The sequence below is a fragment of the Rattus norvegicus genome, chromosome 9, assembly GCF_021556685.1.
Source record: "Rattus norvegicus strain SHRSP/BbbUtx chromosome 9, alternate assembly SHRSP_T2T, whole genome shotgun sequence".
Lineage (NCBI taxonomy): Eukaryota > Metazoa > Chordata > Mammalia > Rodentia > Muridae > Rattus > Rattus norvegicus.
This window is the reverse complement of record NC_141542.1, coordinates 49,583,766-49,595,903: the sequence shown is the minus strand read 5'-3', so window position 1 is coordinate 49,595,903 and position 12,138 is coordinate 49,583,766.

The following is a 12,138-nucleotide window of genomic DNA, read 5'->3' as shown; positions in this document are numbered from 1 at the left end:
TTTCGGGCGTGTACTTTTTCCTCTCTACAGGTCTTCAGCTGTTCCTGTGGCCCTGTGTCTTGAGTTCACCAGGCAGGTCACTTGCAGGGGAAAAGTTGGTCCTACCTGAGGTTCCGAGGCTCAAGTGTGCTCGTGGGGTACTGCCTAAGTCCTCTCCGCGGCGGCAGCAACCAAGGAGATCTGCGCCGCTCTTTCTGGGAGCCTCCGTGCACCAGGGTTCCAGATGGCATTTGGTGTTTTCCTCTGGCGTCTGCATATCTAGGTTTGATGATGTTGGACATCTTTGTATTCTCACTGGTTCTTTTGGGAAATTGTCATTTAACTTCTCATGCTTAAATATTTTTACTGCTTCTCTGCATGATAGTTTTCTTTTCCAGTAGACTTCCCTGAAGTATTTTAAAATTTAGCAAATGAGTCTTTGGTTCAATGTATTCCCTTAAAATGCTTTCTGTTCCTCTTTCACTTGAATTTTCATCTTAAGACTCTCTAATAAGAAACAAAGATAGGCTGGCCTGGAACTCATGACCTCCCTCCTGAGACTATCTAGATTAGAGATCTGCACCACAACATGCATTGCTATGTCATTAAAGAGGCAGAGGTTCTGAGTCTTGTTATAGTTAATTTTATTATTTCTCCTTTACAGGTTCTTTCTTTGTCTTTTTTTAACCCTCCTGAAGAAATGTACTATTTCTTATTGTGGCATTATTTTATCCTTCCCATTTAAATCTCTGTTTCATCTGGTCTTGACTTTTTTGGGGATTATTTTTTTTTCATTTGAAATGTTTTCTCCCTTCTTGGTTTCCCCTCAGCAAACCCCTATCCTAGTCTCCTTCCCCCTACTTATGAGGATACTCCCCCATCCTTCTACCCACTCCTGCCTCATAGCCCTAGAATTCCCCTACATTTGGGCATTGGGCCTCCATAGGACCAAAGGCCTTGCATCCCATTGATGCCATATAAGGCAATCCTCTGCTACATCTGCAGATAGAGACATGGGTCGCTCCATGTGTACTTGTTGGTTGGTGGTTTAGTCCCTGGGAGCTCTGCATGGTCTGCTTGATTGGCATTTTATGAGAACATAGTTCACAAAAATCAGTAGTACAGATATCACAGTATCACAATATAAATAAATCATACCATTGTAAATTCTAGTAGATTCTATCCAAATTAAATTGCTACATGATTAAAGAAAACTATACTTTTCTAGGTTGTTTCTTCCATGTATTGTAGTCTAGTCTAATCAAGTCTATTTATTGTCTTTATTTTAATTCACAATATTAGTATCCTCAGAGCATACTACTTTTTATCTGGAAAATATTTTGTAGAGAGTAATTAACTTCATCATTGCAAAAAATCCAAGTGAGGTCAAATAAGAAAGATGCCTCTTAATTTCTCTCATTTAAAAACTGGGAGCAAAAGACTAGAAAACCAAGTGTTTTGAGCAAATGGGAGTGAAAGCACCAACATATCATCTCACATATGCACGGACATACTACATTTAATGATGACTGCAGCATCAAGAATACCATCTTCATCACCACTGAAATAATACGAACAATTTAAAAATAAGGTAAGTCCTTTGACAATTCATGTTCTTAAAGACATTTTAGGAAGTGATGTGTAGTCCTGGGTCAAATTCATTTTACCTTTGTTTTCACATGAAGTAATTTTGAAGGAACTTGTTTCAAAGGCAGCTATTATGCCTGATTGGAAGAAATGTATAAAATGTACATAAATATATTTCACTCCTTTTAATTATTTATTTTCTATGAGTATAGCAGAATGTTGCTACAAGTCATTATTTTGTCACATTCATTTAGAAAAACAGTAATGTTTGGTTTACTCGTAGGTTCCTGAGCCTTAAATCAAATCAGATATTGGTTGGTTACTTCCACAATCTTTGTGCCACAGTTGTACCACCATACCTTAAAGGCTGGTTACTCTCATTGACCAAGGTGTTAGTAGTTGGGGTTGAGGCTTACCTTTCTTCTTTGGTAGTGTGCAGAGTAACTGAAGGCACATGCAGGGTTGAAGGCTCTATGCAGGCACCAACTCAACTTCTCTATGTTCAATAAGTTGCTATGTGTTGTATAGAGAAATAGGACATTACCATCTATTTATAGAGGACCACCGATAGTCTTGAAAAAACCATGTGTAGTTCGTGGGTTACTATTAGATCCCTTTGGCCAACAACTCGATTAGGTCTATCCCCACTCAGTACATTTTAGAATTAGGATGTTGCTATTTGAATTTTGATTAAAATATCTTCGAATGTGTGGATTAATTTGAGAACAATGGAGACTTTAAAATACAAAATGTTTCAATCAATGAAGTAGGAATATACTTTTGTTCTTTAGTTGTGTAAATTTTGCACTTTGTTATACTATATATACATTTTAAAATATGAAAGTTTTGTATAGCTTGTGCTATATTGTGTTTATATTTGATTCTTTGACCTCCTATAGTTGAATTGACACTTTTTGCATGGAAAGATTTTTTGATTTATCCATTGCATTCTGTATTTGCTATAGAAATTTTGTAGACGTATAACCTGTGAAAATATTTAATTCTATTCTTGGGTGCTATGAGTTTTTCCTATGAAATGCATCAAAAAGTTTTCTGCATTCTAGTAAAGGATTAGTTGTATATTTTCATTTCCATTGTGATATAGTGAATTACATTAAAATCTTTTCCATGATTTATTGACCAGTCCAGCCATTTGTCATTTTAATTCATTGCCTTCAAGCCCCATCAATTGGTTTTGCTAGATACTTTCTGTTTTTATTTACTCTTGATCTTATTCTTATAACTTTCTTCTATATTTTAGTATTATCACTTATACAATTGATTTGCACTTTTTATCCCGACCTCAGAGCTGTAGATTTAACATTTAGTTCAAATTTAGTTCAAATGTAACCTTCATAAATTGAAGCCATATACTATATAGAAGAGTATTGCTTGATGTCTACTTATAACACTCCAGACATTGTTCTTGAATTTTAACAACTCCACAGTGTAAGAAAACAGACTACAATAAATTAATCTTGTGAAATTATTTAGATACTTAGATTTTCTTTATTATTTAGTGTATGATCAGTTGTGACAGTCTCCTGCACTGTGGAAAAGCTGTGGAAGCACATGGTTCTCTTTGGTGTGATGTGTATAGTATGATGTCAATGCTATTCACATCCATTGGATTTTGTCTAGCTATGTTTGCATTTCTATTGTTTGGTTTGAAAGTTTTCATTGCCAGAATGAATACCAAAGATTGGAATGCAAGAGATGCTTTTCTAGAGGACATGAGTTCTGTTTCCAGTCCCCACATTGTGCAGTTCACTACTGCCTGTAACTTGGGCTCCCGTGTATCTTTTTTCATTTCTCACTGAGTGCTGGCAAAATTTTAAAATCAGAAATATGTATAAAGGGGAAAATATAAAAATAAATCTGAAAAATGAAGATCATTATATTCTCCAGTTTAGTTAACTCCTTCACATCCATCACTTTCTGGGATGGTTTATCATCTTCTTGCAATATTCCTTCAGAGAATCATTCAATGCTGGTCTTCTGTGTCTATTTATCTGACTCCATACCTAATGATTTTATTTCCAAAAACATATTTTCAGCCAACACATCGTTCTCTGGTGGCAGGGTTTCATTCTTACTCTCTAGCACTTTAAATCTCATTTCATTGTATACATTTTTGGTTTAGATTCATTTTGCTTAGTCGTAAGTTATATACAGTTTAGTTTTTCTCATTCTGTAGGCATAATCTGAAGAATAATTGCTTGGTTTGATCTGGTTTTGGTATGAAGCCTTACTTGTATAGCCCAGGTTGGCACAGAATTCACCATGTGTGATGGTGGCCTTGAACTTCTGACAAACCTCTCACCTGAGATAAAAGATATAGTCCAGAAATACCATATTGAGCTATGCCGATGCGTTTTGGTGCCAGCTCCTACAATCATGCTGTCAGATGTGCCCAACACTACAAACATTGCTCTGATTTCCCATTGACAATCATTCATTTTTATAGGATAGCATAGGTTGCTCAGTGCACACTAGCAGCTCTTCCAAAGGATATGCTTTCATATTTAGAACCTACATGGGGCCTCCAGTCACTTGAGGGTTAGGTGCATCTTCTCTGACTGAACACTGACCCAGCAGTCCTCTGCTGTATATGTGTTGGAGGCCACATCTCAGCTGGTGTATGCTGCCTGTTTGGTGATCCAGTGTCTGAAAGATCTCAGGGGTCCAGATTATTTGAGACTGCTGGTCCTTCCGGGTCTCACTCCTCCTCACCTTCCTCCAGTTTTTCTGTAATTCAACTACAGGAGTCAGCAAGAGGTCTGATGGGGCAGGTGGGTTGGGGACATCCTTGAGGAGACAGAGGGCAGGGAGGAGTTATCGGAGGGTGGAGGAGAATAAAATCTAAAGTGTAAAGATTAAAAAATAAAAGAACCCACACATGGAGTTAACTTTCTGTAACTCCTATTCCATGGGACCCAAAACCTTCTCCCGGCATCTGAGGACATTGTATACATGTATTGCATGATCATAAATATAAGCAAAACATCCATGTATCTAAGATTATACAATTATTCTTAAAATATTTTTAAAAAATGTTTATTCCTTGGGGCTCAAGGAATAAAATCAATGTTAGGGCACTTGCCTAGTGTGGTTTTTTAAAAATATCCTTGGCCCATGGGAAGTGGAACTTTTAGGAGGTGTGGCCATGTTGGAATGGGTGTAGCCTTGTTAGAGGAAACAAGTTACTATGTAGGCAGGCCTTGAAGGCTCCTAGTACTCTAGCTCCACCCAGTGTGAAAGAGATCTTCCTCCTGGCTGCCTGCCAAAGAGTCTTCTGCCAGTGCCTTTGGATCAAGATGTAGAACTCTGGGCTAATCCAATACTATCTCTGCCTGGATGTACCCATGCTTCCCACCATGATAATAATGGACTGAAACTCCAAAACCATAAGCCACCACAATTAAATGTGGATATTTATAGCAGTTGCCTTGGTCATGGTGTCTCTTTACAGCTATGGAAACCAAAAGACACCTAGTGTGCATGAAGCACCAAATTTAGTCCTCAGTATCAATAGCTTCTCAAAAAATATCATCCGCACCCTCATCTTTGATCTAAGATAACTTTTCAGATTTTTGTCCTACATATTGGTTTTAACTCTTCTAGAACAATTTGTAACACACGGAATCACACATTACAAGGATTGGTGATTTTGCTATTGCTGGTGGTGTTTGTCTTTTTCTTTTTTAATGATTTCTCTTATTGAGGCAGAGCTGGAAATCTATAAGGATTCAAAAAAATTATCATATATATGTTAATATATATATATTGCATTTCTCTAGCTATAAAGACGTGTGCCTTAATTTTTTATTTTCTCTGAAAATAAGATTTATATTTCATATAATCACCCACATATTTTGATTTTAACCTACAACGTGTTACGTGTGTTAGCTTGTAATTTTTAAAATTCCCTATCATTTTGTTAAAAAGTGAGTCACACAGTACTTATTCTATGACTTATTCTATGATCATCGCTTATTCTAAGACTGTCTTCTTTCGGCAGGGACCAAGGCTTTCTGAAGATTATACCCTGTGTAGGATGAATATTTCGGATTGTTGGAACAGGTTCAGTTCATCTCAGTCCCTCCAGATGGCTATTTCCCTGGCTCTGAATAGGTTGTTTGGATCCACATAATAATAATGTTTTTCTGGATATTTGAAAGTTTTTGTGGACTTCTGGTTTACTTCTCTGGAGTACCCTTATTTTGGGTTTCTTGGGGACCCAGGCTTTCCTCAGTGCCTCCTTATTCTTCCTTCCACCTCTATGGCCTTCCCTTCATGTAGTTTGGAACAGAGACTTTCTCATACTACTAGTCAAAAAGATGAAGTGAACAAAATACACACACACACACACACACACACACACACACACACACACACTCACACATACACCTTGTTCTTGGGATTTTCTTTCCATTATGACCCGATATGGAATTTTCATGTTTGTTTATTTTTTTTTTAATTTAGAGAGAGTAAATCGACTATTGCTTTCTCCATCTAAAAGTTGAAATCTATGAGTACATTTAAAGGAAAAAGCCATTGAACTTTCTGCTATGGCTCTAAGAAAAATTGAATTACACATTCAAGTTATGACATTTACAATAGAGTTTATTATCAATAGACTGTGTTTACAGAGGTCTTGTGTGCATTTGGAAACCACAATAGCCAGTGGCATAATCTTAGGCTTTTAGTAGCAGTTGTTACTAACTCTGCAACTTTTGGGTATAAAATCAAATGTGATTAATAATTAGTGTCTCACAAATTTATTCTTTTCTTTCCAATATTATTATCACCTGTTCTTGAACACAATCATCTCCTTTTCTTTTCACTTCTTATAACTTCACAAATGTTTTCACATGATCCACCTTAGTAGTGAGAGTTTTCACTTAGATTTTTTACTGATTTACTTAGGGTTTCATTTCCAGCATTTCAATAAGCCATTGATGGCTTCTAATAAAAATAACATAGAGCAAGAAAGAGGCAGGAAATCCAATGGAATGATTCTATCTGTTAGGTCAGGAAAACTGATGTTATCTTTCTCCAGTTATGCAACGGATAATTCCCTCTGGACTGTCTGAGTCTTCCTATTTCTAAAAGGAGAAGCTTGCCACAGGTCATAATACACAGAGAATTATGTGAAGATTCAGACAATTCAGGTTATCAAAATACTATTAAAAGACAATATATAATCATATATCTTATATTTATATAACATTCATATTATATAATTACATTACATAATTAGATATAATTTATAATATGTATAGTATAATTATATATAAGTATATAATTATATACTATCTTACAAAATATACTATAATAAAATATGATATATAACAAACATATAATATTATATTGTGTTATAGTAAATATTACTATGATATAACATGTAAAGTAAAATATATAATTTTTTACCTAGTTCCCTTTCAGTATTTATCTCATGAGTGCCCTCCCCTACTTGTCTAGTTATGGGCTCATACTCTTTCTTGCTTCTGAATCTTTCTCACTTTATCAATAAGTACATATTAACCAAAGGATTGAAAAGCACTGATTGAAAATATGGGATTTATCAAAAGTAATGGAATGACTACTTAAATCATAGACTGTAGGTCCAGGTTCAGAACATGACTCAGTATATGTTATGTTGAATAACTGAGATCCAAACCTAGGAATCACATCAATCTGTGTATGTAAAGAACAGTTGCGATATCCACTTACTGGTATGATGAAGAAGGAAGGACTATGTGCCTACAGACTCACTCAAAATATATATTTATACATGCTTATATGAGAAGAGAAGAGAATAGCTCACTAGCACAATAAATACTTGCTATTACCTGAAAGTGTTCTAGTTAAATAGGAAGTATCATCAATTTAAAAAAAGTATTGTAAGAAGTAAAGTATAAGCAAATATTATTCATTATATTTAAAAATGGAAATGCTTTAGGAGGAGAAGAGCTCCATTTTGAGGTGAAAATTAACATTGATGTTGCTCTTAATATAGAAAATTATGTTTTCATATATTTAAATACTTTCTAGTCAAACATATTCAGTTTTACTAAATTCAGTTGTATTTGATTATTAACACAGAGCAAATTTATAAATTTTGTCATGGGATTGGAGAGATGGCTCAGAAGCATAAGGGTGCTCGTGACTTTTCCAAAAGATCTGAGTTTGGTTTTTAGTCCGTGTGTCAGGAGTTTCTCCTGTAACCCCAGTTTGAGATCTGGGGCCTTTTCAAGGAATCCACAGATACCTGCACATGGAGATGTAGACAGATAATTAAAAACAAAATAGAGAAAACTGTCACTTTATTAGTCATTTTCTTCTCTAAGCTTTACTTGACATTTAATTAGTATATGTATTTTAATGCTTCGAATTTAATTAAAGCACATAATCAAAATTTAATGTGTGTTTAAATAACATGTCTAGACACATATATTCATTATCTCTATGAGTTACTCTGTATGTTAGAATTCAGAACTGCATTCTAGTGTGCATAGACCATAGAACATAGACAAAGAGTCCCCAGCTTACCCAGGCCACAACTCATTTGCTACCCAGAGACAAGAATACGGCTGACTGGAGAGGTGGATATTGTGAATAGCATGGTGAATCCAGTGGTTAGTAGCAGACATGGAACATGTGAGGTCTGAAAATACTGAGACAGAAATTTGTAAAAGCAGCAACAGAGACTATCTACCTTGTGCTAGGCCAGCAAACAAGGAAGGAAGAGAACCTGCCTAACAGGGACGTGAGCATAACAGAAGAGGCAAGCCACAGGTTGCACAATGACCTCAACTCTGTCTTCCTGTAAAGGTACAGCTTAAGAGGAGAGATCTGTTAACAGTGCAGCAAGCAGATGGTCTCTGCTCTTCCTTGCTTTGTTAGTGGGAATTGTCTCAGCAGAAGTCTGACTCAAATCTTACACATTCATCACATACCAGATGCATCTCTGTCTTCTCTTTCCTTTCTCAACTCCAATTATTTCTAGGTATATTTCTTTAATAGTGTCAATTTTCTATCATTCTAAAAGTATTACAATTCATTTCTTCTCTATCTTCCTTTGGAAATCTTTATAATTTTTGTACCTATCTTTACAATCACATTTATATCTGTATTTATTCTCTCTCTCTCTCTCTCTCTCTCTCTCTCTCTCTCTCTCTCTCTCTCTCTCCTGTGTGTGTGTGTGTGTGTGTGTGTGTGTGTGTGTGTGTGTGTGTATGCTCTATGGCTGTGTATGTTCTACAGCATGTATGTGGTATTCAGAAGAGCATTAGGGAGACTCAGTTTTCTTCTTCTACTATGTGGGTTTTGGGGATTGAATCCAGATCCTCACATTTGGCAGCAGGTGCCTGTATTCCTTAAGCCTCATGACCTGACAACATTACTGAGGCTATAAGGCACTCAAAAAAAGGGACCTATCACAATAGTCACAAATAATATAAAAATACCTCGGTGTGACTCAAACCAAGCTAGTGAAAGATCTGTATGACAGGAACCTTAAGTCTCTGAAGAAAGAAATTGAAGATCTCAGAAGGTGGAAGGATCTCCCATGCTCATGGATTCGCAGGATTGATATTGTAAAAATGGCCAACTTGCCAAAAGCAATCTACAGATTCAATGCAATCCCCATCAAATTCAAACTCAATTATTCATAGAGTTAGAAAGAGCAATTTTCAAATTCATTTGGAATAACAAAAAACCCAGGATAGTGAAAACTATCCTCAACAATAAAAAGACTTCTGGGAGAATCACCATCCCTGACCGCAGGCTGCATTACAGAGCAATAGTGACAAAAACTGTATGGTATTGGTACAGAGACAGGCAGGTGGATCAGTGAAATAGAATCCAAGACCCAGAAATGAACCCACACACACATGGTCATTTGATGTTAGACAAAGGGGCTAAAACCAACTAGTGGAAAAAAGATAGCATTTTCAACAAATGGGCTGCTTCAACTGGAGGTCAGCATGCAGAAGAATGCAAATTGATCATTCTTATCACCCTGTATAATCCTCAAGTCCCAGTGGATCAAAGACCACTACATAAAACCATATATGCTCAAACTAACAGAAGAAAATGTGGGGAAGAGCCTTGAACACATGGACACTGGGGAGAATTTCCTGAACAGAACACCAGTGGCTTATGTTCTAAGCTCAAGAATTGACAAATGGGACTTCATAAAAGTGCAAAGCTTCTGTAAGGCAAAGGACACTGTCATTAGGACAAAAATAGGACAACCAACAGATTGGGAAAAAAAGTTACCAATCCTACATTTGATAGAGGGCTAATATCTAGTATATATAAAGAACTTAAAAAGTTAGACTCCAGAGAATCAAGTAATCCTATTAAAAATGGGGTACAGAGCTAAAAAAAATTCTCAACTGAGGAATATGGAATGACTGAGAAGCACCTAAAGAAATATTCAACATCCTTAGTCATCAGGGAAATGCAAATAAAAAGAACCATGAAATTCTACCTCACATGAGTTAGAATTGCTAAGATCAAAAACTCAGGTGACAACAGAATGCTGGTGAGGATGTGGAGAAAGAGGGACACTCTTCTGCTGTTGGTGGGATTGAAATCTGGTACAACCACTCTAGAAATCAGTCTGGAGGTTCCTTAGAAAATTGGATGTAGTACTACCTGAGGACCCAGCTATACCACTCCTGGGCATATACCAAAAAGATGCTACAACATATAACAAGGATATATGCTCCACTGTGTTCATAGCAGCCTCATTTATAATAGCCAGAAGCTGGAAAGAACCCAGATGTCCTTCAACAAAGAAATGGATACAGAAAATGTGGTACATTTACACAATGGAGTACTACACAGTTATTAAAAACAATGACTTCATGAAATTCATAGGCAAATGGATGGAACTAGAAAGTACCATCCTGGGTTGGGGATTTAGCTCAGTGGTAGAGCTCTTGCCTAGCAAGCACAAGGCCCTGGGTTCGGTCTCCAGCTCCAAAAACCAACCAAACAAACAAACAAAAAAACAAAACAAAAAACATCCTGAGTGAGGTAACCCAGACACAAAAGAACACCCATGGTATGCACTCCCTGGTAAATGGATATAAGCTCAAATTACCCAAGATACAATCCACAGACCACATGAAGATCAAGAGGAAGAATGACCAAAATGTGGATGCTTCAGTCCTTCTTAGAAGAGGGAACAAAAATATTCATAGGAGGAGATAGGCAGACAACGTTTGAAGCAGAGACTGAAGGATTGGCCATTCAGAGCCTGCCCCACCTGGAGATCCAGACCATATACATATAGCCACCAAACCCAATCACTATTGGCGATGCCTCAAGGTACATGCTGACAGGAGCCTGATATAGCTGTCTCCTGAGAGGACCTCCCAGAGCCTGACAAATACAGAGGAGGACTCTTGCAGCCAACCATTGAACTGAGAACAGGGTCCCCATTGGAGAAGTTAGAGAAAGGATTGAAGGAACTGAAGGGGTTTGCAACCTCATAAGAACAACAATATCAACCAACCAGAACACCCAGGGACTAAACCACCATACAAAGGGTACACAGGGACAGACCCATGGCTCCAGCTCCATGTGTAGCAGAGGATGGCATGGTTGGGCACCAATGGAAGGAGAATCCCTTGGTCATGCCAAGTCTCAACTCCCCAGTGTAGGGGAATGTCAGGGCGAGGAGGCAGGAAGGGGTGGGTGGTTGGGTGAGGAAACCCCCTCATAGAAGAAAGGGGAGGGGAGATGGTGGTTTATGGATGGGAAACAGAGAAAGGTGATAACATTTCAAATATAAGTTAAAAAAATATATCCAAAAAAAGAAAAAAAAAAGGCAAGGACCTATTATGACTGCCCTCCAAAAGATCCAACAAGCAGCTGAACGAGTCAGATGCAGATATATGCACTCAACCAATGAACAGAAGCTGCTGACCTCTCTGGTTGATTAGGGAAAAGCTGGGGTAAGCTGAGGAGGAAAGCAACCCTGTAGGAGGACCAGCAGTCTCAGTTAACCTGGACTCCCCCATATCTCTCTGACACTGTTCACCAACCAAGCAGCATATACAAGGGGAGCAAATCCTTGCCAGTTCTTTATTAGACAACTTACAGGTCACTAAAGTAACTAACTCTAAAGTAAATACAAAAGGAATAATTAATCTAATCAATAAAAACACAAATTAGCTGAATCAGTCATTTCCTTTTGAATTATTTATTATGTTGTTTACTATATGTTTGTGAGTACATGGATTTATATGCACCACACCACATGTATACAGAGTCTCATGGAAGTCAGATATGTTAGATCTCCTGGAGATAGAGTCTCAGTTAATTTCGAGCCACCTTGTGTGTGCTGGCTGTACTGAAGGAGCAGTAGAACAAATGTATCTGTTCCCTGAATTAGACATTTTAATACAGTGTACACATAGCCAGTAAATACATGTCACCAGAAAACATAACCATCATTAGACATTGGAGAATTTCAAATTAAAATTATATTACGACTTCATTTCACCAGTCAAAACAGTTGTAATTAACAAGATGCAATTTTTCCCTGAGATT